The sequence below is a fragment of the Carcharodon carcharias genome, chromosome 10 (genome assembly GCF_017639515.1).
Source record: "Carcharodon carcharias isolate sCarCar2 chromosome 10, sCarCar2.pri, whole genome shotgun sequence".
Classification (NCBI taxonomy): domain Eukaryota; kingdom Metazoa; phylum Chordata; class Chondrichthyes; order Lamniformes; family Lamnidae; genus Carcharodon; species Carcharodon carcharias.
Window position 1 is genome coordinate 77297715 of NC_054476.1, and position 25324 is coordinate 77323038.

The window sequence follows — 25324 nt, forward strand, 5'->3', positions numbered from 1 at the left end:
GAGACTGTGGTTGGCACAGAGTGGGAGGGACAGTCTGTCTGAGACTGCTGCTGGCACACAGCAGGAAGGAAATTCTGTCCAAGACTTTGGCTGGCACAAAGCAGGACTGCAGTCTGGCTGAGACTGTGGTTGGCACAGAATGGGATAGACAGTCTGTCTGAGACTGTGCTTGGCACAGCGTGGGTTGGACAGTCCGTCTGTGATTGTGGTTCGCAAAGAGCATGAGGGACAGACTGTCTGAGAATGTAGTTGGCACAGAGCTGGAGGGACAGTCTGTCTGAGACTGTGGTTGGCACAGAGCGGGAGGGACAGTCCGTCTGAGACTTTCGTTGGCACAGAGCATGAGGGACATTCTGTCTGAGACTTTGGTTGGCACTGAGCGAGAGGGAAAGTCCATATGAGACTGTGGTTGGCACTGAGCTGGAGGGACAATCTGTCTGAGACTGTGGTTGGCACAGAGAGGGAGGGACAGTCTGTCTGAGACTGTTGTTGGCACACAGCAGGAAAGACATTCTGTCCAAGACTTTGGCTGGCACAAAGCAGGACGGCAGTCTGGCTGAGACTGTTATTGGCACAGAATGGTATAGACAGTCTGTAAAAGACTGTGCTTGGCACAGAGCGGGAGGGACAGTCCGTCTGAGATTGTGGTTTTCACAGAGTATGAGGGACAGACTGTCTTAGAATGTAGTTGGCACAGAGTTGGAGGGACAGTCTGTCTGAGACTGTGGTTGGCACATAGCGAGAGGGACATTCCGTCTGAGACTGTGGTTGGCACACAGCGGGAGGGACAGTCCGTCTGAGACTGTGGTTGGCACTGAGCGAGAGGGAAAATCCATATGAGACTGTGGTTGGCAAGGAGCTGGAGGGACAGTCTGTCTGATACTGTGGTTGGCACAGAGCTGGAGGGACAATCTGTCTGAGACTGTGGTTGGCACAGAGCGGGAGGCACAGTCTGTCTGAGACTGTGGTTGGCAAAGAGCAGAAGGGTCAGTCTGTATGAGACTGTGGTTGGCACAGAGCGGGAGGGACAGTCTGTCTGAGACTGTTGTTGGCACACAGTAGGAAGGACATGCTGTCCAAGACTCTGGCTGGCACAAAGCAGGAACTTCAGTCTGGCTGAGACTGTGGTTGGCACAGAATGGGATAGACAGTCTGTCCAAGACTCTGGCTGGCACAAAGCAGGAACTACAGTCTGGCTGAGACTGTGGTTGGCGCAGAATGGGATAGACAGTCTGTCCAAGACTCTGGCTGGCACAAAGCAGGAACTATAGTCTGGCTGAGACTGTGGTTGTCACAGAGCGGGAGCAACAGTCTGTCTCAGCTTGTGGTTGGCACAGAGTGGGAGGGACAGTCTGTCTGAGACTGTGGTTGGCACAGAGCAGGATGGAAATGATGGCCACGATTGTGGTTTGCAAAGCGCATGAGGGACAGTCCATCTGAGACTGTGGTGGGCACTGAGCGAGAGGGAAAGTCCATATGAGACTGTGGTTGGCACTGAGCTGGAGGGACAATCTGTCTGAGACTGTGGTTGGCACAGAGAGGGAGTGACAGTCTATCTGAGACTGTGGCTGGCACAGAGCGGGCGGGACAGTCTCTCTGAGACTGTTGTTGTCACACAGCAGGAAGGACATTCTGTCCAAGACTTTGGCTGGCACAAAGCAGGACGGCAGTCTGGCTGAGACTGTGGTTGGCCCTGAATGGGATAGACAGTCTGTCTGAGACTGTGCTAGGCACAGAGTGGGAGGGACAGTCTGTCTGAGACTGTGGTTGGCAGAGAGTGGGAGGGACAGTCCCTCTGAGATTGTGGTTTGCAAACCACATGAGGGTCAGTCTGTCTGAGAATGTAGTTGGCACCGAGCTGGAGAGACAGTCTGTCTGAGACTGTGGTAGGCACAGAGCGGGAGGGACAGTCTGTCTGAGACTGTGGTTTGCACAGAGTGGGTGGGACAGTCTGTCTGAGACTGTGGTTGGCACAGAGTGGGAGGGACAGTCCGTCTGAGATTGTGGTTTGCACAGAACATGAGGGTCAGTCTGTCTGAGAATGTAGTTGGCACCGAACTAGAGGGACAGTCTGTCTGAGACTGTGGTAGGCGCAGAGCGGGAGGGACAGTTTGTCTGAGACTGTGGGTGGCACAGAGTGGGTGGGACAGTCTGTCTGAGACTGTGGTTGGCACAGAGCAGGAAGGACATTCCGGCCAAGACTGTGGTTGGCACAGCGCATGAGGGGCAGTCCGTCTGAGACTTTGGTAGACACAGAGCTGCAGGGACAATCTGTCTGGGACTGTGGTTGGCACAGAGCAGGAGGGACAGTCTGTCTGAGACTTTGATTGGCACAGAGCGAGAGCGATATTCCGTCTGAGACTGTGGTTGGCACAGAGCGGGAGGGAAAGTTCGTCTGAGACTGTGGTTGGCACAGAGCATGAGGGACATTCTGTCTGAGACTGTGGTTGGCTCTGAGCGACAGGGAAAGTCCATATGAGACTGTGGTTGGCACTGAGCTGGAGGGACAATCTGTCTGAGACTGTGGTTGGCACAGAGCGGGAGGGACAGTCTGTCTGAGACTGTGGTTGGCACAGAGCAGGATGGAAATTATGGCCACGATTGTGGTTTGCAAAGCGCATGAGGGACAGTCCATCTGAGACTGTGGTGGGCACTGAGCGAGAGGGAAAGTCCATATGAGACTGTGGTTGGCACTGAGCTGGAGGGAAAATCTGTCTGAGACTGTGGTTGGCACAGAGAGGGAGTGACAGTCTATCTGAGACTGTGGCTGGCACAGAGCGGGCGGGACAGTCTGTCTGAGACTGTTGTTGTCACACAGCAGGAAGGACATTCTGTCCAAGACTTTGGCTGGCACAAAGCAGGACGGCAGTCTGGCTGAGACTGTGGTTGGCCCTGAATGGGATAGACAGTCTGTCTGAGACTGTGCTAGGCACAGAGTGGGAGGGACAGTCTGTCTGAGACTGTGGTTGGCACAGAGTGGGAGGGACAGTCCGTCTGAGATTGTGGTTTGCACAGAACATGAGGGTCATTCTGTCTGAGAATGTAGTTGGCACCGAGCTGGAGGGACAGTCTGTCTGAGACTGTGGTAGGCACAGCGCGGGAGGGACACTCTGTCTGAGACTGTGGGTGGCACAGAGTGGGTGGGACAGTCTGTCTGAGACTGTGGTTGGCACAGAGCAGGAAGGACATTCCGGCCAAGACTGTGGTTGCAACAGCGCATGAGGGGCAGTCCGTCTGAGACTTTGGTAGACACAGAGCTGCAGGGACAATCTGTCTGGGACTGTGGTTGGCACAGAGCAGGAGGGACAGTCTGTCTGAGAATGTGATTGGCACAGAGCGAGAGCGATATTCCGTCTGAGACTGTGGTTGGCACAGAGCAGGAGGGACAGTTCGTCTGAGACTTTGGTTGGCACAGAGCATGAGGGACATTCTGTCTGAGACTGTGGTTGGCTCTGAGCGACAGGGAAAATCCATATGAGACTGTGGTTGGCACTGAGCTTGAGGGACAATCTGTCTGAGACTGTGGTTGGAACAGAGCGGGAGGGACAGTCTGTCTGAGACTGTGGTTGGCACAGAGTGGGAGGTACAGTCTGTCTGAGACTGCTGCTGGCACACAGCAGGAAGGAAATTCTGTCCAAGACTTTGGCTGGCACAAAGCAGGAGAGCAGTCTGGCTGAGACTGTGGTTGGCACAGAATGGGATAGACAGTCTGTCTGAGACTGTGCTTGGCACAGCGTGGGTTGGACAGTCCGTCTGTGATTGTGGTTCGCAAAGAGCATGAGGGACAGACTGTCTGAGAATGTAGTTGGCACAGAGCTGGAGGGACAGTCTGTCTGAGACTGTGGTTGGCACAGAGCGGGAGGGACAGTCCGTCTGAGACTTTCGTTGGCACAGAGCATGAGGGACATTCTGTCTGAGACTTTGGTTGGCACTGAGCGAGAGGGAAAGTCCATATGAGACTGTGGTTGGCACTGAGCTGGAGGGACAATCTGTCTGAGACTGCGGTTGGCACAGAGAGGGAGGGACAGTCTGTCTGAGACTGTTGTTGGCACACAGCAGGAAAGACATTCTGTCCAAGACTTTGGCTGGCACAAAGCAGGACGGCAGTCTGGCTGAGACTGTTATTGGCACAGAATGGTATAGACAGTCTGTAAAAGACTGTGCTTGGCACAGAGCGGGAGGGACAGTCCATCTGAGATTGTGGTTTTCACAGAGTATGAGGGACAGACTGTCTTAGAATGTAGTTGGCACAGAGTTGGAGGGACAGTCTGTCTGAGACTGTGGTTGGCACATAGCGAGAGGGACATTCCGTCTGAGACTGTGGTTGGCACACAGCGGGAGGGACAGTCCGTCTGAGACTGTGGTTGGCACTGAGCGAGAGGGAAAATCCATATGAGACTGTGGTTGGCAAGGAGCTGGAGGGACAGTCTGTCTGATACTGTGGTTGGCACAGAGCTGGAGGGACAATCTGTCTGAGACTGTGGTTGGCACAGAGCGGGAGGCACAGTCTGTCTGAGACTGTGGTTGGCAAAGAGCAGAAGGGTCAGTCTGTATGAGACTGTGGTTGGCACAGAGCGGGAGGGACAGTCTGTCTGAGACTGTTGTTGGCACACAGTAGGAAGGACATGCTGTCCAAGACTCTGGCTGGCACAAAGCAGGAACTTCAGTCTGGCTGAGACTGTGGTTGGCACAGAATGGGATAGACAGTCTGTCCAAGACTCTGGCTGGCACAAAGCAGGAACTACAGTCTGGCTGAGACTGTGGTTGGCGCAGAATGGGATAGACAGTCTGTCCAAGACTCTGGCTGGCACAAAGCAGGAACTATAGTCTGGCTGAGACTGTGGTTGTCACAGAGCGGGAGCAACAGTCTGTCTCAGCTTGTGGTTGGCACAGAGTGGGAGGGACAGTCTGTCTGAGACTGTGGTTGGCACAGAGCAGGATGGAAATTATGGCCACGATTGTGGTTTGCAAAGCGCATGAGGGACAGTCCATCTGAGACTGTGGTGGGCACTGAGCGAGAGGGAAAGTCCATATGAGACTGTGGTTGGCACTGAGCTGGAGGGACAATCTGTCTGAGACTGTGGTTGGCACAGAGAGGGAGTGACAGTCTATCTGAGACTGTGGCTGGCACAGAGCGGGCGGGACAGTCTCTCTGAGACTGTTGTTGTCACACAGCAGGAAGGACATTCTGTCCAAGACTTTGGCTGGCACAAAGCAGGACGGCAGTCTGGCTGAGACTGTGGTTGGCCCTGAATGGGATAGACAGTCTGTCTGAGACTGTGCTAGGCACAGAGTGGGAGGGACAGTCTGTCTGAGACTGTGGTTGGCAGAGAGTGGGAGGGACTTTCCCTCTGAGATTGTGGTTTGCAAACAACATGAGGGTCAGTCTGTCTGAGAATGTAGTTGGCACCGAGCTGGAGAGACAGTCTGTCTGAGACTGTGGTAGGCACAGAGCGGGAGGGAGAGTCTGTCTGAGACTGTGGTTTGCACAGAGTGGGTGGGACAGTCTGTCTGAGACTGTGGTTGGCACAGAGTGGGAGGGACAGTCCGTCTGAGATTGTGGTTTGCACAGAACATGAGGGTCAGTCTGTCTGAGAATGTAGTTGGCACCGAACTAGAGGGACAGTCTGTCTGAGACTGTGGTAGGCGCAGAGCGGGAGGGACAGTCTGTCTGAGACTGTGGGTGGCACAGAGTGGGTGGGACAGTCTGTCTGAGACTGTGGTTGGCACAGAGCAGGAAGGACATTCCGGCCAAGACTGTGGTTGGCACAGCGCATGAGGGGCAGTCCGTCTGAGACTTTGGTAGACACAGAGCTGCAGGGACAATCTGTCTGGGACTGTGGTTGGCACAGAGCAGGAGGGACAGTCTGTCTGAGACTGTGATTGGCACAGAGCGAGAGCGATATTCCGTCTGAGACTGTGGTTGGCACAGAGCGGGAGGGAACGTTCGTCTGAGACTGTGGTTGGCACAGAGCATGAGGGACATTCCGTCTGAGACTGTGGTTGGCTCTGAGCGATAGGGAAAGTCCATATGAGACTGTGGTTGGCACTGAGCTGGAGGGACAATCTGTCTGAGACTGTGGTTGGCACAGAGCGGGAGGGACAGTCTGTCTGAGACTGTGGTTGGCACAGAGTGGGAGGGACAGTCTGTCTGAGACTGTTGCTGGCACACAGCAGGAAGGAAATTCTGTCCAAGACTTTGTCTGGCACAAAGCAGGACTGCAGTCTGGCTGAGACTGTGGTTGGCACAGAATGGGATAGACAGTCTGTCTGAGACTGTGCTTGGCACAGAGTGGGATGGACATTCCGTCTGTGATTGTGGTTCGCAAAGAGCATGAGGGACAGACTGTCTGAGAATGTAGTTGGCACAGAGCTGGAGGGACAGTCTGTCTGAGACTGTGGTTGGCACAGAGCGGGAGGGACATTCAGTCTGAGACTGTGGTTGGCATACAGCTGGACGGACCATCCGTCTGAGACTGTGGTTGCCACAGAGCTTGAGGGACAGTCATTCTGAGACTGTGGTTGGCACTGAGCGAGAGGGAAAGTCCATATGAGACTGTGGTTTGCACTGATCTGGAGGGACAGTCTGTCTGAGACTGTGGTTGGCACAGAGCTGGAGGGACAATCTGTCTGAGTCGATGGTTGGCACAGAGCATGAGGGACAGTCCATCTGAGACTGTGGTTGGCACTGAGTGAGAGATAAAGTCCATATGAGACTGTGGTTGGCACTGAGCTAGAGGGACAATCTGTCTGAGACTGTGGTTGGCACAGAGAGGGAGGGACAGTCTGTCTGAGACAGTGGTTGGCACAGAGTTGAAGGGACAGTCTGTCTGAGACTGTTGTTGGCACACAGCAGGAAAGACATTCTGTCCAAGACTTTGGCTGGCACAAAGCAGGACGGCAGTCTGGCTGAGACTGTGGTTGGCACAGAATGGTATAGACAGTCTGTCTGAGACTGTGCTTGGCACAGAGCGGGAGGGACAGTCCGTCTGAGATTGTGGTTTTCACAGAACATGAGGGACAGACTGTCTTAGAATGTAGATGGCACAGAGCTGGAGGGACAGTCTGTCTGAGACAGTGGTTGGCACAGAGCGGGAGGGACAGTTCGTCTGAGACTGTGGTTGGCACAGAGCATGAGGGACATTCTGTCTGAGACTGTGGTTGGTTCTGAGCGACAGGGAAAGTCCATATGAGACTGTGGTTGGCACAGAGCAGGAGGGACAGTCCGTCTGAGACTGTTTTTGGCACAGAGCATGAGGGACAGTCTGTCTGAGACTGTGGTTGGCACTGAGCGAGAGGGAAAGTCCATATGAGACTGTGGTTTGCACTGATCTGGAGGGAGAGTCTGTCTGAGACTGTGGTTGGCACAGAGCTGGAGGGACAATCTGTCTGAGACTGTGGTTGGCACAGAGCAGGAGGGACAGTCTGTCTGAGACTGTGGGTGGCACAGAGCGGGAGGCACAGTCTGTCTGAGACTGTGGTTGGCAAAGAGCAGAAGGGTCAGTCTGTATGAGACTGTGGTTGGCACAGAGCGGGAGGGACAGTCTGTCTGAGACTGTTGTTGGCACACAGTAGGAAGGACATGCTGTCCAAGACTCTGGCTGGCACAAAGCAGGAACTTCAGTCTGGCTGAGACTGTGGTTGGCACAGAATGGGATAGACAGTCTGTCCAAGACTCTGGCTGGCACAAAGCAGGAACTACAGTCTGGCTGAGACTGTGGTTGGCGCAGAATGGGATAGACAGTCTGTCCAAGACTCTGGCTGGCACAAAGCAGGAACTATAGTCTGGCTGAGACTGTGGTTGTCACAGAGCGGGAGCAACAGTCTGTCTCAGCTTGTGGTTGGCACAGAGTGGGAGGGACAGTCTGTCTGAGACTGTGGTTGGCACAGAGCAGGATGGAAATTATGGCCACGATTGTGGTTTGCAAAGCGCATGAGGGACAGTCCATCTGAGACTGTGGTGGGCACTGAGCGAGAGGGAAAGTCCATATGAGACTGTGGTTGGCACTGAGCTGGAGGGACAATCTGTCTGAGACTGTGGTTGGCACAGAGAGGGAGTGACAGTCTATCTGAGACTGTGGCTGGCACAGAGCGGGCGGGACAGTCTCTCTGAGACTGTTGTTGTCACACAGCAGGAAGGACATTCTGTCCAAGACTTTGGCTGGCACAAAGCAGGACGGCAGTCTGGCTGAGACTGTGGTTGGCCCTGAATGGGATAGACAGTCTGTCTGAGACTGTGCTAGGCACAGAGTGGGAGGGACAGTCTGTCTGAGACTGTGGTTGGCAGAGAGTGGGAGGGACTTTCCCTCTGAGATTGTGGTTTGCAAACAACATGAGGGTCAGTCTGTCTGAGAATGTAGTTGGCACCGAGCTGGAGAGACAGTCTGTCTGAGACTGTGGTAGGCACAGAGCGGGAGGGAGAGTCTGTCTGAGACTGTGGTTTGCACAGAGTGGGTGGGACAGTCTGTCTGAGACTGTGGTTGGCACAGAGTGGGAGGGACAGTCCGTCTGAGATTGTGGTTTGCACAGAACATGAGGGTCAGTCTGTCTGAGAATGTAGTTGGCACCGAACTAGAGGGACAGTCTGTCTGAGACTGTGGTAGGCGCAGAGCGGGAGGGACAGTCTGTCTGAGACTGTGGGTGGCACAGAGTGGGTGGGACAGTCTGTCTGAGACTGTGGTTGGCACAGAGCAGGAAGGACATTCCGGCCAAGACTGTGGTTGGCACAGCGCATGAGGGGCAGTCCGTCTGAGACTTTGGTAGACACAGAGCTGCAGGGACAATCTGTCTGGGACTGTGGTTGGCACAGAGCAGGAGGGACAGTCTGTCTGAGACTGTGATTGGCACAGAGCGAGAGCGATATTCCGTCTGAGACTGTGGTTGGCACAGAGCGGGAGGGAACGTTCGTCTGAGACTGTGGTTGGCACAGAGCATGAGGGACATTCCGTCTGAGACTGTGGTTGGCTCTGAGCGATAGGGAAAGTCCATATGAGACTGTGGTTGGCACTGAGCTGGAGGGACAATCTGTCTGAGACTGTGGTTGGCACAGAGCGGGAGGGACAGTCTGTCTGAGACTGTGGTTGGCACAGAGTGGGAGGGACAGTCTGTCTGAGACTGTTGCTGGCACACAGCAGGAAGGAAATTCTGTCCAAGACTTTGTCTGGCACAAAGCAGGACTGCAGTCTGGCTGAGACTGTGGTTGGCACAGAATGGGATAGACAGTCTGTCTGAGACTGTGCTTGGCACAGAGTGGGATGGACATTCCGTCTGTGATTGTGGTTCGCAAAGAGCATGAGGGACAGACTGTCTGAGAATGTAGTTGGCACAGAGCTGGAGGGACAGTCTGTCTGAGACTGTGGTTGGCACAGAGCGGGAGGGACATTCAGTCTGAGACTGTGGTTGGCATACAGCTGGACGGACCATCCGTCTGAGACTGTGGTTGCCACAGAGCTTGAGGGACAGTCATTCTGAGACTGTGGTTGGCACTGAGCGAGAGGGAAAGTCCATATGAGACTGTGGTTTGCACTGATCTGGAGGGACAGTCTGTCTGAGACTGTGGTTGGCACAGAGCTGGAGGGACAATCTGTCTGAGTCGATGGTTGGCACAGAGCATGAGGGACAGTCCATCTGAGACTGTGGTTGGCACTGAGTGAGAGATAAAGTCCATATGAGACTGTGGTTGGCACTGAGCTAGAGGGACAATCTGTCTGAGACTGTGGTTGGCACAGAGAGGGAGGGACAGTCTGTCTGAGACAGTGGTTGGCACAGAGTTGAAGGGACAGTCTGTCTGAGACTGTTGTTGGCACACAGCAGGAAAGACATTCTGTCCAAGACTTTGGCTGGCACAAAGCAGGACGGCAGTCTGGCTGAGACTGTGGTTGGCACAGAATGGTATAGACAGTCTGTCTGAGACTGTGCTTGGCACAGAGCGGGAGGGACAGTCCGTCTGAGATTGTGGTTTTCACAGAACATGAGGGACAGACTGTCTTAGAATGTAGATGGCACAGAGCTGGAGGGACAGTCTGTCTGAGACAGTGGTTGGCACAGAGCGGGAGGGACAGTTCGTCTGAGACTGTGGTTGGCACAGAGCATGAGGGACATTCTGTCTGAGACTGTGGTTGGTTCTGAGCGACAGGGAAAGTCCATATGAGACTGTGGTTGGCACAGAGCAGGAGGGACAGTCCGTCTGAGACTGTTTTTGGCACAGAGCATGAGGGACAGTCTGTCTGAGACTGTGGTTGGCACTGAGCGAGAGGGAAAGTCCATATGAGACTGTGGTTTGCACTGATCTGGAGGGAGAGTCTGTCTGAGACTGTGGTTGGCACAGAGCTGGAGGGACAATCTGTCTGAGACTGTGGTTGGCACAGAGCAGGAGGGACAGTCTGTCTGAGACTGTGGGTGGCACAGAGCGGGAGGTACAGTCTGTCTGAGAATGTGGTTGGCACAGGGTGGGAGGGACAGTCTGTCTGAGTACTTTGGTTGGCACAGAGCAGGAAGGACATTCTGGCCAAGACTGTGGTTTGCACAGCGCATGAGGGGAAGTCCGTCTGAGACTGTGGTTGGCACAGCGCTGCAGGGACAATCTGTCTGGGACTGTGATTGGCACAGAGCAGGAGGGACAGTCTGACTTAGACTAAGGTTGGCATAGAAAGGGTTAGACAGTCTGTTTGAGACATTGCTTGGCACAGAGCGGGAGGGACAGTCCGTCTGAGATGGTGATTGGCGCAGAGCCGGAGGGACTGTCTGCATGAGACTGTAGTTGGCACAGAGCTGGACGGACAGTCTATCTGAGACTGTGATTGGCACAGAGCGAGAGGGATATTCCGTCTGAGACTGTATTTGGCACAGAGCGGGAGGGACAGTCCGTCTGAGACTGTGGTTGGCACAGAGCATGAGGGACTTTCTGTCTGAGACTGTGGTTGGCACTGAGCGAGAGGGAAAGTACATATGAGAATGTGGTTGGCACTGAGCTAGAGGGACAATCTGTCTGAGACTGTGGTTGGCACAGAGAGGGAGGGACAGTCTGTCTGAGACTGTGGTTGGCACAGAGTTGGAGGGACAGTCTGTCTGAGACTGTTGTTGGCACACAGCAGGAAAGACATTCTGTCCAAGAGTTTGGCTGGCACAAAGCAGGACGGACAGTCTGGCTGAGACTGTCGTTGGCACAAAGTGGTATAGACAATCTGTCTGAGACTGTGCTTGGCACAGAGCGGGAGGGACAGTCCGTCTGAGATTGTGGTTTTCACAGAGCATGAGGGACAGACTGTCTTAGAATGTAGTTGGCACAGAGCTGGAGGGACAGTCTGTCTGAGACTGTGGTTGGCACAGAGCGGGAGGGACATTCCGTCTGAGACTGTGGTTGGCACACAGCGGGAGGGACAGTCCGTCTGAGACTGTGGTTGGCACAGAGCGTGAGGGACAGTCCGTCTGAGACTGCGGTTGGCACTGAGCGAGAGGGAAAATCCATATGAGACTGTGGTTGGCACTGAGCTGGAGGGACAGTCTGTCTGATACTGTGGTTGGCACAGAGCTGGAGGGACAATCTGTCTGAGACTGTGGTTGGCACAGAGCGGGAGTCACAGTCTGTCTGAGACTGTGGTTGGCAAAGAGCAGAAGGGTCAGTCTGTCTGAGACTGTGGTTGGCACAGAGCGGGAGGGACAGTCTGTCTGAGACTTTTGTTGGCACACAATAGGAAGGACATGCTGTCCAAGACTCTGGCTGGCACAAAGCAGGAACTTCAGTCTGGCTGAGACTGTGGTTGGCACAGAATGGGATAGACAGTCTGTCCAAGACTCTGGCTGGCACAAAGCAGGAACTACAGTCTGGCTGAGACTGTGGTTGGCGCAGAATGGGATAGACAGTCTGTCCAAGACTCTGGCTGGCACAAAGCAGGAACTACAGTCTGGCTGAGACTGTGGTTGTCACAGAGCGTGAGCAACAGTCTGTCTCAGCTTGTGGTTGGCACAGAGTGGGAGGGACAGTCTGTCTGAGACTGTGGTTGGCACAGAGCAGGATGGAAATTATGGCCAAGACTGTGGTGTGCACAGCGCATGAGGGACAGTCCGTCTGAGACTGTGGTGGGCACTGAGCGAGAGGGAAAGTCCATATGAGACTGTGGTTGGTACTGAGCTGGAGGGACAATCTGTCTGAGACTGTGGTTGGCACAGAGAGGGAGTGACAGTCTATCTGAGACTGTGGCTGGCACAGATGGGGCGGGACAGTCTGTCTGAGACTGTTGTTGTCACACAGCAGGAAGGACATTCTGTCCAAGACTTTGGCTGGCACAAAGCAGGACGGCAGTCTGGCTGAGACTGTGTTTGGCCCTGAATGGGATAGACAGTCTGTCTGAGACTGTGCTAGGCACAGAGTGGGAGGGACAGTCTGTCTGAGATTGTGGTTTGCAAACAACATGAGGGTCAGTCTGTCTGAGACTGTGGTTGGCACAGAGTGGGAGGGACAGTCCGTCTGAGATTGTGGTTTGCACAGAACATGAGGGTCAGTCTGTCTGAGAATGTATTGGCACCGAGCTGGAGGGACAGTCTGTCTGAGACTGTGGTTGGCACAGAGTGGGTGGGACAGATTGTCTGAGACTGTGGTTGGCACAGAGCAGGAAGGACATTCCGGCCAAGACTGTGGTTGGCACAGCGCATGAGGGGCAGTCCGTCTGAGACTTTGGTAGGCACAGAGCTGCAGGGACAATCTGTCTGGGACTGTGGTTGGCACAGAGCAGGAGGGACAGTCTGTCTGAGACTATGATTGGTACAGAGCGAGAGCGATATTCCGTCTGAGACTGTGTTTGGCACACAGCGGGAGGGACAGTCCGTCTGAGACTGTGGTTGGCACTGAGCGAGAGGAAAAATCCATATGAGACTGTGGTTTGCACTGAGCTGGAGGGACAGTCTGTCTGACACTGTGGTTGGCACAGAGCTGGAGGGACAATCTGTCTGAGACTGTGGTTGGCACAGAGCGGGAGGCACAGTCTGTCTGAGACTGTGGTTGGCAAAGAGCAGAAGGGTCAGTCTGTCTGAGACTGTGGTTGGCACAGAGCGGGAGGGACAGTCTGTCTGAGACTGTTGTTGGCACACAGTAGGAAGGACATGCTGTCCAAGACTCTGGCTGGCACAAAGCAGGAACTTCAGTCTGGCTGAGACTGTGGTTGGCACAGAATGGGATAGACAGTCTGTCCGAGACTCTGGCTGGCACAAAGCAGGAACTACAGTCTGGCTGAGACTGTGGTTGGCACAGAGCTAGAGGGACAATCTGTCTGAGACTTTGGTTGGCACAGAGCTGGAGGGACAGTCTGTCTGAGACTATGGTTGGCACAGAGCGGGAGGGACAGTCTGTCTGAGACTGTGATTGGCACAGAGCGGGAGGGACATTCCGTCTGAGACTGTGGTTGGCACAGAGCAGGAGGGACAATCTGTCTGAGACTGTGGTTGGTACAGAGCGGGATGGACAGTCTGTATGAGACTGTGATTGGCAAAGAGCAGGAGGGACAGTCTGACTTAGACTAAGGTTGGCATAGAAAGGTTTAGACAGTCTGTTTTAGACATTGCTTGGCACAGAGCGGGAGGGACAGTCCGTCTGAGATGGTGATTGGCGCAGAGCCGGAGGGACTGTCTGCATGAGACTGTAGTTGGCACAGAGCTGGACGGACAGTCTATCTGAGACTGTGATTGGCACAGAGCGAGAGGGATATTCCGTCTGAGACTGTATTTGGCACAGAGCGGGAGGGACAGTCCGTCTGAGACTGTGGTTGGCACAGAGCATGAGGGACTTTCTGTCTGAGACTGTGGTTGGCACTGAGCGAGAGGGAAAGTCCATATGAGACTGTGGTTGGCACTGAGCTAGAGGGACAATCTGTCTGAGACTGTGGTTGGCACAGAGAGGGAGGGACAGTCTGTCTGAGACTGTGGTTGGCACAGAGTTGGAGGGACAGTCTGTCTGAGACTGTTGTTGGCACACAGCAGGAAAGACATTCTGTCCAAGAGTTTGGCTGGCACAAAGCAGGACGGACAGTCTGGCTGAGACTGTCGTTGGCACAAAGTGGTATAGACAATCTGTCTGAGACTGTGCTTGGCACAGAGCGGGAGGGACAGTCTGTCTGAGATTGTGGTTTTCACAGAGCATGAGGGACAGACTGTCTTAGAATGTAGTTGGCACAGAGCTGGAGGGACAGTCTGTCTGAGACTGTGGTTGCCACAGAGCGGGAGGGACATTCCGTCTGAGACTGTGGTTGGCACACAGCGGGAGGGACAGTCCGTCTGAGACTGTGGTTGGCACAGAGCGTGAGGGACAGTCCGTCTGAGACTGTGGTTGGCACTGAGCGAGAGGGAAAATCCATATGAGACTGTGGTTGGCACTGAGCTGGAGGGACAGTCTGTCTGATACTGTGGTTGGCACAGAGCTGGGGGGACAATCTGTCTGAGACTGTGGTTGGCACAGAGCGGGAGGCACATTCTGTCTGAGACTGTGGTTGGCAAAGAGCAGAAGGGTCAGTCTGTATGAGACTGTGGTTGGCACAGAGCTGGAGGGACAGTCTGTCTGAGACTTTTGTTGGCACACAATAGGAAGGACATGCTGTCCAAGACTCTGGCTGGCACAAAGCAGGAACTTCAGTCTGGCTGAGACTGTGGTTGGCAGAGAATGGGATAGACAGTCTGTCCAAGACTCTGGCTGGCACAAATCAGGAACTACAGTCTGGCTGAGACTGTGGTTGGCGCAGAATGGGATAGACAGTCTGTCCAAGACTCTGGCTGGCACAAAGCAGGAACTACAGTCTGGCTGAGACTGTGGTTGTCACAGAGCGTGAGCAACAGTCTGTCTCAGCTTGTGGTTGGCACAGAGTGGGAGGGACAGTCTGTCTGAGACTGTGGTTGGCACAGAGCAGGATGGAAATTATGGCCAAGACTGTGGTGTGCACAGCGCATGAGGGACAGTCCGTCTGAGACTGTGGTGGGCACTGAGCGAGGGGGAAAGTCCATATGAGACTGTGGTTGGCACTGAGCTGGAGGGACAATCTGTCTGAGACTGTGGTTGGCACAGAGAGGGAGTGACAGTCTATCTGAGACTGTGGCTGGCACAGATGGGGCGGGACAGTCTGTCTGAAACTGTTGTTGTCACACAGCAGGAAGGACATTCTGTCCAAGACTTTGGCTGGCACAAAGCAGGACGGCAGTCTGGCTGAGACTGTGGTTGGCACTGAATGGGATAGACAGTCTGTCTGAGACTGTGCTAGGCACAGAGTGGGAGGGACAGTCTGTCTGAGATTGTGGTTTGCAAACAATATGAGGGTCAGTCTGTCTGAGAATGTAGTTGGCACCGAGCTGGAGAGACAGTCTGTCTGAGACTGTGGTAGTCACAGAGCAGGAGGGACAGTCTGTCTGAGACTGTGGTTTGCACAGATTGGGTGGGACAGTCTGTCTGAGACTGTGGTTGGCACAGAGTGGGAGGGACAGTCCGTCTGAGATTGTGGTTTGCACAGAACATGAGGGTCAGTCTGTCTGAGAATGTATTGGCACCGAGCTGGAGAGACAGTCTGTCTGAGACTGTGGTAGGCACAGAGCGGAAGGGACAGTCTGTCTGAGACTGTGGTTGGCACAGAGTGGGTGGGACAGTTTGTCTGAGACTGTGGTTGGCACAGAGCAGGAAGGACATTCCGGCCAAGACTGTGGTTGGCACAGCGCATGAGGGGAAGTCCGTCTGAGACTTTGGTAGGCACAGAGCTGCAGGGACAATCTGTCTGGGACGGTGGTTGGCACAGGGCAGGAGGGACAGTCTGTCTGAGACTATGATTGGCACAGAGCGAGAGCGATATTCCGTCTGAGACTGTGGTTGGCACACAGCGGGTGGGACAGTCCGTCTGAGACTGTGGTTGGCACAGAGCGTGAGGGACAGTCCGTCTGAGACTGTGGTTGGCACTGAGCGAGAGGAAAAATCCATATGAGACTGTGGTTTGCACTGAGCTGGAGGGACAGTCTGTCTGATACTTTGGTTGGCACAGAGCTGGAGGGACAATCTGTCTGAGACTGTGGTTGGCACAGAGCGGGAGGCACAGACTGTCTGAGACTGTGGTTGGCAAAGAGCAGAAGGGTCAGTCTGTCTGAGACTGTGGTTGGCACAGAGCGGGAGGGACAGTCTGTCTGAGACTGTTGTTGGCACAAAGTAGGAAGGACATGCTGTCCAAGACTCTGGCTGGCACAAAGCAGGAACTTCAGTCTGGCTGAGACTGTGGTTGGCACAGAATGGGATAGACAGTCTGTCCAAGACTCTGGCTGGCACAAAGCAGGAACTACAGTCTGGCTGAGACTGTGGTTGTCACAGAGCGGGAGCAACAGTCTGTCTCAGCTTGTGGTTGGCACAGAGTGGGAGGGACAGTCTGTCTGAGACTGTGGTTGGCACAGAGCAGGATGGAAATTATGGCCACGATTGTGGTTTGCAAAGCGCATGAGGGACAGTCCATCTGAGACTGTGGTGGGCACTGAGCGAGAGGGAAAGTCCATATGAGACTGTGGTTGGCACTGAGCTGGAGGGACAATCTGTCTGAGACTGTGGTTGGCACAGAGAGGGAGTGACAGTCTATCTGAGACTGTGGCTGGCACAGAGCGGGCGGGACAGTCTGTCTGAGACTGTTGTTGTCACACAGCAGGAAGGACATTCTGTCCAAGACTTTGGCTGGCACAAAGCAGGACGGCAGTCTGGCTGAGACTGTGGTTGGCCCTGAATGGGATAGACAGTCTGTCTGAGACTGTGCTAGGCACAGAGTGGGAGGGACAGTCTGTCTGAGACTGTGGTTGGCACAGAGTGGGAGGGACAGTCCGTCTGAGATTGTGGTTTGCAAACAACATGAGGGTCAGTCTGTCTGAGAATGTAGTTGGCACCGAGCTGGAGAGACAGTCTGTCTGAGACTGTGGTAGACACAGAGCGGGAGGGACAGTCTGTCTGAGACTGTGGTTTGCACAGAGTGGGTGGGACAGTCTGTCTGAGACTGTGGTTGGCACAGAGTGGGAGGGACAGTCCGTCTGAGATTGTGGTTTGCACAGAACATGAGGGTCAGTCTGTCTGAGAATGTAGTTGGCACCGAAATAGAGGGACAGTCTGTCTGAGACGGTGCTAGGCGCAGAGCGGGAGGGACAGTCTGTCTGAGACTGTGGGTGGCACAGAGTGGGTGGGACAGTCTGTCTGAGACTGTGGTTGGCACAGAGCAGGAAGGACATTCCGGCCAAGACTGTGGTTGGCACAGCGCATGAGGGGCAGTCCGTCTGAGACTTTGGTAGGCACAGAGCTGCAGGGACAATCTGTCTGGGACTGTGGTTGGCACAGAGCAGGAGGGACAGTCAGTCTGAGACTGTGATTGGCACAGAGCGAGAGCGATATTCCGTCTGAGACTGTGGTTGGCACAGAGCGTGAGGGACAGTCCGTCTGAGACTGTGGTTGGCACTGAGCGAGAGGAAAAATCCATATGAGACTGTGGTTTGCACTGAGCTGGAGGGACAGTCTGTCTGATACTGTGGTTGGCACAGAGCTGGGGGGACAATCTGTCTGAGACTGTGGTTGGCACAGAGCTGGAGGCACAGTCTGTCTGAGACTGTGGTTGGCAAAGAGCAGAAGGGTCAGTCTGTCTGAGACTGTGGTTGGCACAGAGCGGGAGGGACAGTATGTCTGAGACTGTGGTTGGCACACAGTAGGAAGGACATGCTGTCCAAGACTCTGGCTGGCACAAAGCAGGAACTTCAGTCTGGCTGAGACTGTGGTTGGCACAGAATGGGATAGACAGTCTGTCCAAGACTCTGGCTGGCACAAATCAGGAACTACAGTCTGGCTGAGACTGTGGTTGGCGCAGAATGGGATAGACAGTCTGTCCAAGACTCTGGCTGGCACAAAGCAGGAACTACAGTCTGGCTGAGACTGTGGTTGTCACAGAGCGTGAGCAACAGTCTGTCTCAGCTTGTGGTTGGCACAGAGTGGGAGGGACAGTCTGTCTGAGACTGTGGTTGGCACAGAGCAGGATGGAAATTATGGCCACGATTGTGGTTTGCAAAGCGCATGAGGGACAGTCCATCTGAGACTGTGGTGGGCACTGAGCGCGAGGGAAAGTCCATATGAGACTGTGGTTGGCACTGAGCTGGAGGGACAATCTGTCTGAGACTGTGGTTGGCACAGAGCGGAAGGGACAGTCTGTCTGAGACTGTGGTTGGCACAGAGTGGGTGGGACAGTTTGTCTGAGACTGTGGTTGGCACAGAGCAGGAAGGACATTCCGGCCAAGACTGTGGTTGGCACAGCGCATGAGGGGCAGTCCGTCTGAGACTTTGGTAGGCACAGAGCTGCAGGGACAATCTGTCTGGGACTGTGGTTGGCACAGAGCAGGAGGGAGAGTCTGTCTGAGACTATGATTGGCACAGAGCGAGAGCGATATTCCGTCTGAGACTGTGGTTGGCACAGAGCGGGAGGGACAGTCCGTCTGAGACTGTGGTTGGCACAGAGCGTGCGGGACAGTCCGTCTGAGACTGTGGTTGGCACTGAGCGAGAGGAAAAATCCATATGAGACTGTGGTTTGCACTGAGCTGGAGGGACAGTCTGTCTGATACTGTGGTTGGCACAGAGCTGGAGGGACAATCTGTCTGAGACTGTGGTTGGCACAGAGCGGGAGGCACAGTCTGTCTGAGACTGTGGTTGGCAAAGAGCAGAAGGGTCAGTCTGTCTGAGACTGTGGTTGGCACAGAGCGGGAGGGACAGTCTGTCTGAGACTGTTGTTGGCACACAGTAGGAAGGACATGCTGTCCAAGACTCTGGCTGGCACAAAGCAGGAACTTCAGTCTGGCTGAGACTGTGGTTGGCACAGAATGGGATAGACAGTCTGTCCAAGACTCTGGCTGGCACAAAGCAGGAACTACAGTCTGGCTGAGACTGTGGTTGGCGCAGAATGGGATAGACAGTCTGTCCAAGACTCTGGCTGGCACAAAGCAGGAACTACAGTCTGGCTGAGACTGTGGTTGTCACAGAGCGTGAGCAACAGTCTGTCTCAGCTTGTGGTTGGCACAGAGTGGGAGGGACAGTCCATCCGAGACTGTGGTGGGCACTGAGCGAGAGGGAAAGTCCATATGAGACTGTGGTTGGCACTGAGCTGGAGGGACAATCTGTCTGAGACTGTGGTTGGCACAGAGAGGGAGTGACAGTCTATCTGAGACTGTGGCTGGCACAGATGGGGCGGGACAGTCTGTCTGAGACTGTTGTTGTCACACAGCAGGAAGGACATTCTGTCCAAGACTTTGGCTGGCACAAAGCAGGACGGCAGTCTGGCTGAGACTGTGGTTGGCCCTGAATGGGATAGACAGTCTGTCTGAGACTGTGCTAGGCACAGAGTGGGAGGGACAGTCTGTCTGAGACTGTGGTTGGCACAGAGTGGGAGGGACAGTCCGTCTGAGATTGTGGTTTGCAAACAACATGAGGGTCAGTCTGTCTGAGAATGTAGTTGGCACCGAGCTGGAGAGACAGTCTGTCTGAGACTGTGGTAGGCACAGAGCGGGAGGGACAGTCTGTCTGAGACTGTGGTTTGCACAGAGTGGGTGGGACAGTCTGTCTGAGACTGTGGTTGGCACAGAGTGGGAGGGACAGTCCGTCTGAGATTGTGGTTTGCACAGAACATGAGGGTCAGTCTGTCTGAGAATGTAGTTGGCACCGAACTAGAGGGACAGTCTGTCTGAGACTGTGGTAGGCGCAGAGCGGGAGGGACAGTCTGTCTGAGACTGTGGGTGGCACAGAGTGGGTGGGACAGTCTGTCTGAGACTGTGGTTGGCACAGAGCAGGAAGGACATTCCGGCCAAGACTGTGGTTGGCACAGCGCATGAGGGGCAGTCCGTCTGAGACTTTGGTAGGCACAGAGCTGCAGGGACAATCTGTCTGGGACTGTGGTTGGCACAGAGCAGGAGGGACAGTCAGTCTGAGACTGTGATTGGCACAGAGCGAGAGCGATATTCCGTCTGAGACTGTGGTTGGCACAGAGCGTGAGGGACAGTCCGTCTGAGACTGTGGTTGGCACTGAGCGAGAGGAAAAATCCATATGAGACTGTGGTTTGCACTGAGCTGGAGGGACAGTCTGTCTGATACTGTGGTTGGCACAGAGCTGGGGGGACATTCTGTCTGAGACTGTGGTTGGCACAGAGCTGGAGGCACAGTCTGTCTGAGACTGTGGTTGGCAAAGAGCAGAAGGGTCAGTCTGTCTGAGACTGTGGTTGGCACAGAGCGGGAGGGACAGTATGTCTGAGACTGTGGTTGGCACACAGTAGGAAGGACATGCTGTCCAAGACTCTGGCTGGCACAAAGCAGGAACTTCAGTCTGGCTGAGACTGTGGTTGGCACAGAATGGGATAGACAGTCTGTCCAAGACTCTGGCTGGCACAAATCAGGAACTACAGTCTGGCTGAGACTGTGGTTGGCGCAGAATGGGATAGACAGTCTGTCCAAGACTCTGGCTGGCACAAAGCAGGAACTACAGTCTGGCTGAGACTGTGGTTGTCACAGAGCGTGAGCAACAGTCTGTCTCAGCTTGTGGTTGGCACAGAGTGGGAGGGACAGTCTGTCTGAGACTGTGGTTGGCACAGAGCAGGATGGAAATTATGGCCACGATTGTGGTTTGCAAAGCGCATGAGGGACAGTCCATCTGAGACTGTGGTGGGCACTGAGCGCGAGGGAAAGTCCATATGAGACTGTGGTTGGCACTGAGCTGGAGGGACAATCTGTCTGAGACTGTGGTTGGCACAGAGCGGAAGGGACAGTCTGTCTGAGACTGTGGTTGGCACAGAGTGGGTGGGACAGTTTGTCTGAGACTGTGGTTGGCACAGAGCAGGAAGGACATTCCGGCCAAGACTGTGGTTGGCACAGCGCATGAGGGGCAGTCCGTCTGAGACTTTGGTAGGCACAGAGCTGCAGGGACAATCTGTCTGGGACTGTGGTTGGCACAGAGCAGGAGGGAGAGTCTGTCTGAGACTATGATTGGCACAGAGCGAGAGCGATATTCCGTCTGAGACTGTGGTTGGCACAGAGCGGGAGGGACAGTCCGTCTGAGACTGTGGTTGGCACAGAGCGTGCGGGACAGTCCGTCTGAGACTGTGGTTGGCACTGAGCGAGAGGAAAAATCCATATGAGACTGTGGTTTGCACTGAGCTGGAGGGACAGTCTGTCTGATACTGTGGTTGGCACAGAGCTGGAGGGACAATCTGTCTGAGACTGTGGTTGGCACAGAGCGGGAGGCACAGTCTGTCTGAGACTGTGGTTGGCAAAGAGCAGAAGGGTCAGTCTGTCTGAGACTGTGGTTGGCACAGAGCGGGAGGGACAGTCTGTCTGAGACTGTTGTTGGCACACAGTAGGAAGGACATGCTGTCCAAGACTCTGGCTGGCACAAAGCAGGAACTTCAGTCTGGCTGAGACTGTGGTTGGCACAGAATGGGATAGACAGTCTGTCCAAGACTCTGGCTGGCACAAAGCAGGAACTACAGTCTGGCTGAGACTGTGGTTGGCGCAGAATGGGATAGACAGTCTGTCCAAGACTCTGGCTGGCACAAAGCAGGAACTACAGTCTGGCTGAGACTGTGGTTGTCACAGAGCGTGAGCAACAGTCTGTCTCAGCTTGTGGTTGGCACAGAGTGGGAGGGACAGTCCATCCGAGACTGTGGTGGGCACTGAGCGAGAGGGAAAGTCCATATGAGACTGTGGTTGGCACTGAGCTGGAGGGACAATCTGTCTGAGACTGTGGTTGGCACAGAGAGGGAGTGACAGTCTATCTGAGACTGTGGCTGGCACAGATGGGGCGGGACAGTCTGTCTGAGACTGTTGTTGTCACACAGCAGGAAGGACATTCTGTCCAAGACTTTGGCTGGCACAAAGCAGGACGGCAGTCTGGCTGAGACTGTGGTTGGCCCTGAATGGGATAGACAGTCTGTCTGAGACTGTGCTAGGCACAGAGTGGGAGGGACAGTCTGTCTGAGACTGTGGTTGGCACAGAGTGGGAGGGACAGTCCGTCTGAGATTGTGGTTTGCAAACAACATGAGGGTCAGTCTGTCTGAGAATGTAGTTGGCACCGAGCTGGAGAGACAGTCTGTCTGAGACTGTGGTAGGCACAGAGCGGGAGGGACAGTCTGTCTGAGACTGTGGTTTGCACAGAGTGGGTGGGACAGTCTGTCTGAGACTGTGGTTGGCACAGAGTGGGAGGGACAGTCCGTCTGAGATTGTGGTTTGCACAGAACATGAGGGTCAGTCTGTCTGAGAATGTAGTTGGCACCGAACTAGAGGGACAGTCTGTCTGAGACTGTGGTAGGCGCAGAGCGGGAGGGACAGTCTGTCTGAGACTGTGGGTGGCACAGAGTGGGTGGGACAGTCTGTCTGAGACTGTGGTTGGCACAGAGCAGGAAGGACATTCCGGCCAAGACTGTGGTTGGCACAGCGCATGAGGGGCAGTCCGTCTGAGACTTTGGTAGGCACAGAGCTGCAGGGACAATCTGTCTGGGACTGTGGTTGGCACAGAGCAGGAGGGACAGTCAGTCTGAGACTGTGATTGGCACAGAGCGAGATCGATATTCCGTCTGAGACTGTGGTTGGCACAGAGCGGGAGGGACAGTTCGTCTGAGACTGTGGTTGGCACAGAGCATGAGGGACATTCTGTCTGAGACTGTGGTTGGCTCTGAGCGACAGGGAAAGTCCATATGAGACTGTGGTTGGCACTGAGCTGGGGGGACAATCTGTCTGAGACTGTGGTTGGCACAGAGCGGGAGGGACAGTCTGTCTGAGACAGTGGTTGGCACATTGCGGGAGGGACATTCCATCTGAGACTGTGGTTGGCACAGAGTAGGAGGGACTTTCCGTCTGAGACTATTTTTGGCGCAGAGCATGAGGGACAGTCTGTCTGAGACTTTGGTCGGCACAGATCTAGATGGAAAGTCAATATGAGACTGTGGTTGGCACTGAGCAGGAGGGACAGTCTGTCTGAGACTGTGGTTGGCACAGACCTGGAGGGACAATCTGTCTGAGACTGTGGGTGGCACAGAGCGGGAGGTACAGTCTGTCTGAGACTGTAGTTGGCACAGAGCGGGAGGGACAGTCTGTCTGAGACTGTTGTTGGCACACAGCATGAAGGACATGCTGTCCAAGACTCTGGCTGCCACAATGCAGGAGCTACAGTCTGGCTGAGACTGTGGTTGGCACAGAATTGGATAGACAGTCTGTCTGAGACTGTGGTTGGCACAGAACGGAAGCGACAGTCTGTCTCAGATTGTGGTTGGCACAGAGTGGGATGGACAGTCTGTCTGAGACTGTGGTTGGCACAGAGCAGGAAGGAAATTCAGGCCAAGACTTTGGTTGGCACAGCACATGAGGGACAATCCGTCTGGGACTTTGGTTGGCAGAGAGCTGCAGGGACAATCTGTCTGGGACTGTGGTTGGCACAGAACAGGAGGGACAGTCTGACTTAGATTAAAGTTGTCATAGAATGCGTTAGACAGTCTTTTTGAAACAGTGCTTGGCAAAGAGCGGGAGGGGAAGTCTGTCTGAGACTGAGGTTGGCACAGACTGGGAGTGACAGTCTGTCTGAGACAGTGTTTGGCAAAGAGCGGGACAAACATTCTGTCTGAGACTGGTTGGCACAGTACAGGTGGGACAGTCTGTCTGAGATGACGGTTGGCAACAGAGCATGAGGGACATTCTGACTGAGACTTTGGTTGGCACAGAATGGGACAGACATTCTGTTGGAGACTGTGATTGTCACCGAGCGGGTGGGACTGTCAGTCTGAGACTGTAGTTGGCACAGAGCTGGAGGGACAGCCTGTCTGAGACTGTGGTTGGCACAGAGCATGAGGGACAGTCCGTCCGAGACTGTGGTTGGCACAGAGCATGAGGGACAGTCTGTCTGAGACTGTGGTTGGCACTGAGCGAGAGGGAAAGTCCATATGAGACTGTGGTTGTCACTGAGCTGGAGGGACAATCTGTCTGAGACTGTGATTGGCACAGAGTGGGAGGGACAGTCTGTCGGAGACTGTTGTTGACACACAGCAGGAAGGACATTCTGTCCAATACTTTGGCTGGCACAAAGCAGGACGGCAGTCTGGCTGAGACTGTGTTTGGCACAGAATGGGATAGACAGTCTGTCTGAGACTGTGCTTGGCACAGAGAGGGAGGGACAGTCTGTCTGAGACTGTGGTTGGCACAGAGTGGGAGGGACAGTCCGTCTGAGATTGTGGTTTGCACAGAACATGAGGGACAGTCTGTCTGAGAATGTAGTTGGCACCGAGCTGGAGGGACAGTCTGTCTGAGACTGTGGTAGGCACACATCGGGCGGCACATTCCGTCTAAAACTGTGGTTGGCACAGAGCGGGAGGGACAGTCCGTCTCAGACTGTGGTTGGCAGAGAGCGTGAGGGACAGTCTGTCTGAGACTGTGGTTGGCACAGTGCAGGAGGGACAGTCTGACTTAGACTAAGGTTGGCATAGAAAGGGTTAGACAGTCTGTTTGAGACATTGCTTGGCACAAAGCGGGAGGGACAGTCCGTCTGAGATGGTGATAGGTGCAGAGCCGGTGGGACTGCCTGCATGAGACTGTAGTTGGCAAAGAGCTGGACGGACAGTCTGTCTGAGACTGTGATTGGCACAGAACGAGAGGGATATTCCGTCTGAGACTGTAGTTGGCACAGAGCGGGAGGGACAGTCCGTCTGAGACTGTGGTTGGCACAGAGCATGAGGGACATTCTGGCTGAGACTGTGGTTGGCACTGAGCGAGAGGGAAAGTCCATATGAGACTGTGGTTGGCACTGAGCTGTAGGGACAATCTGTCTGAGACTGTGGTTGGCACAGAGAGGGAGGGACAGTCTGTCTGAGACAGTGGTTGGAACAGAGGTGGAGGGACAGTCTGTCTGAGACTGTTGTTGGCACACAGCAGGAAAGACATTCTGTCCAAGACTTTGGCTGGCACAAAGCAGGACGGCAGTCTGGCTGAGACTGTGGTTGGCACAGAATGGTATAGACAGTCTGTCTGAGACTGTGCTTGGCACAGAGCGGGAGGGACAGTCCGTCTGAGATTGTGGTTTTCACAGAGCATGAGGGACAGACTTTCTTAGAATGTAGTTGGCACAGAGCTGGAGGGACAGTCTGTCTGAGACTGTGGTTGGCACAGAGCGGGAGGGACATTCCGTCTGAGACTGTGGTTGGCACACAGCGGGAGGGACAGTCCGTCTGAGACTGTGGTTGGCACTGAGCGAGAGGGAAAATCCATATGAGACTGTTGTTGGCACAGAGCGGGTGGCACAGTCTGTCTGAGACTGTTGTTGGCACACAGTAGG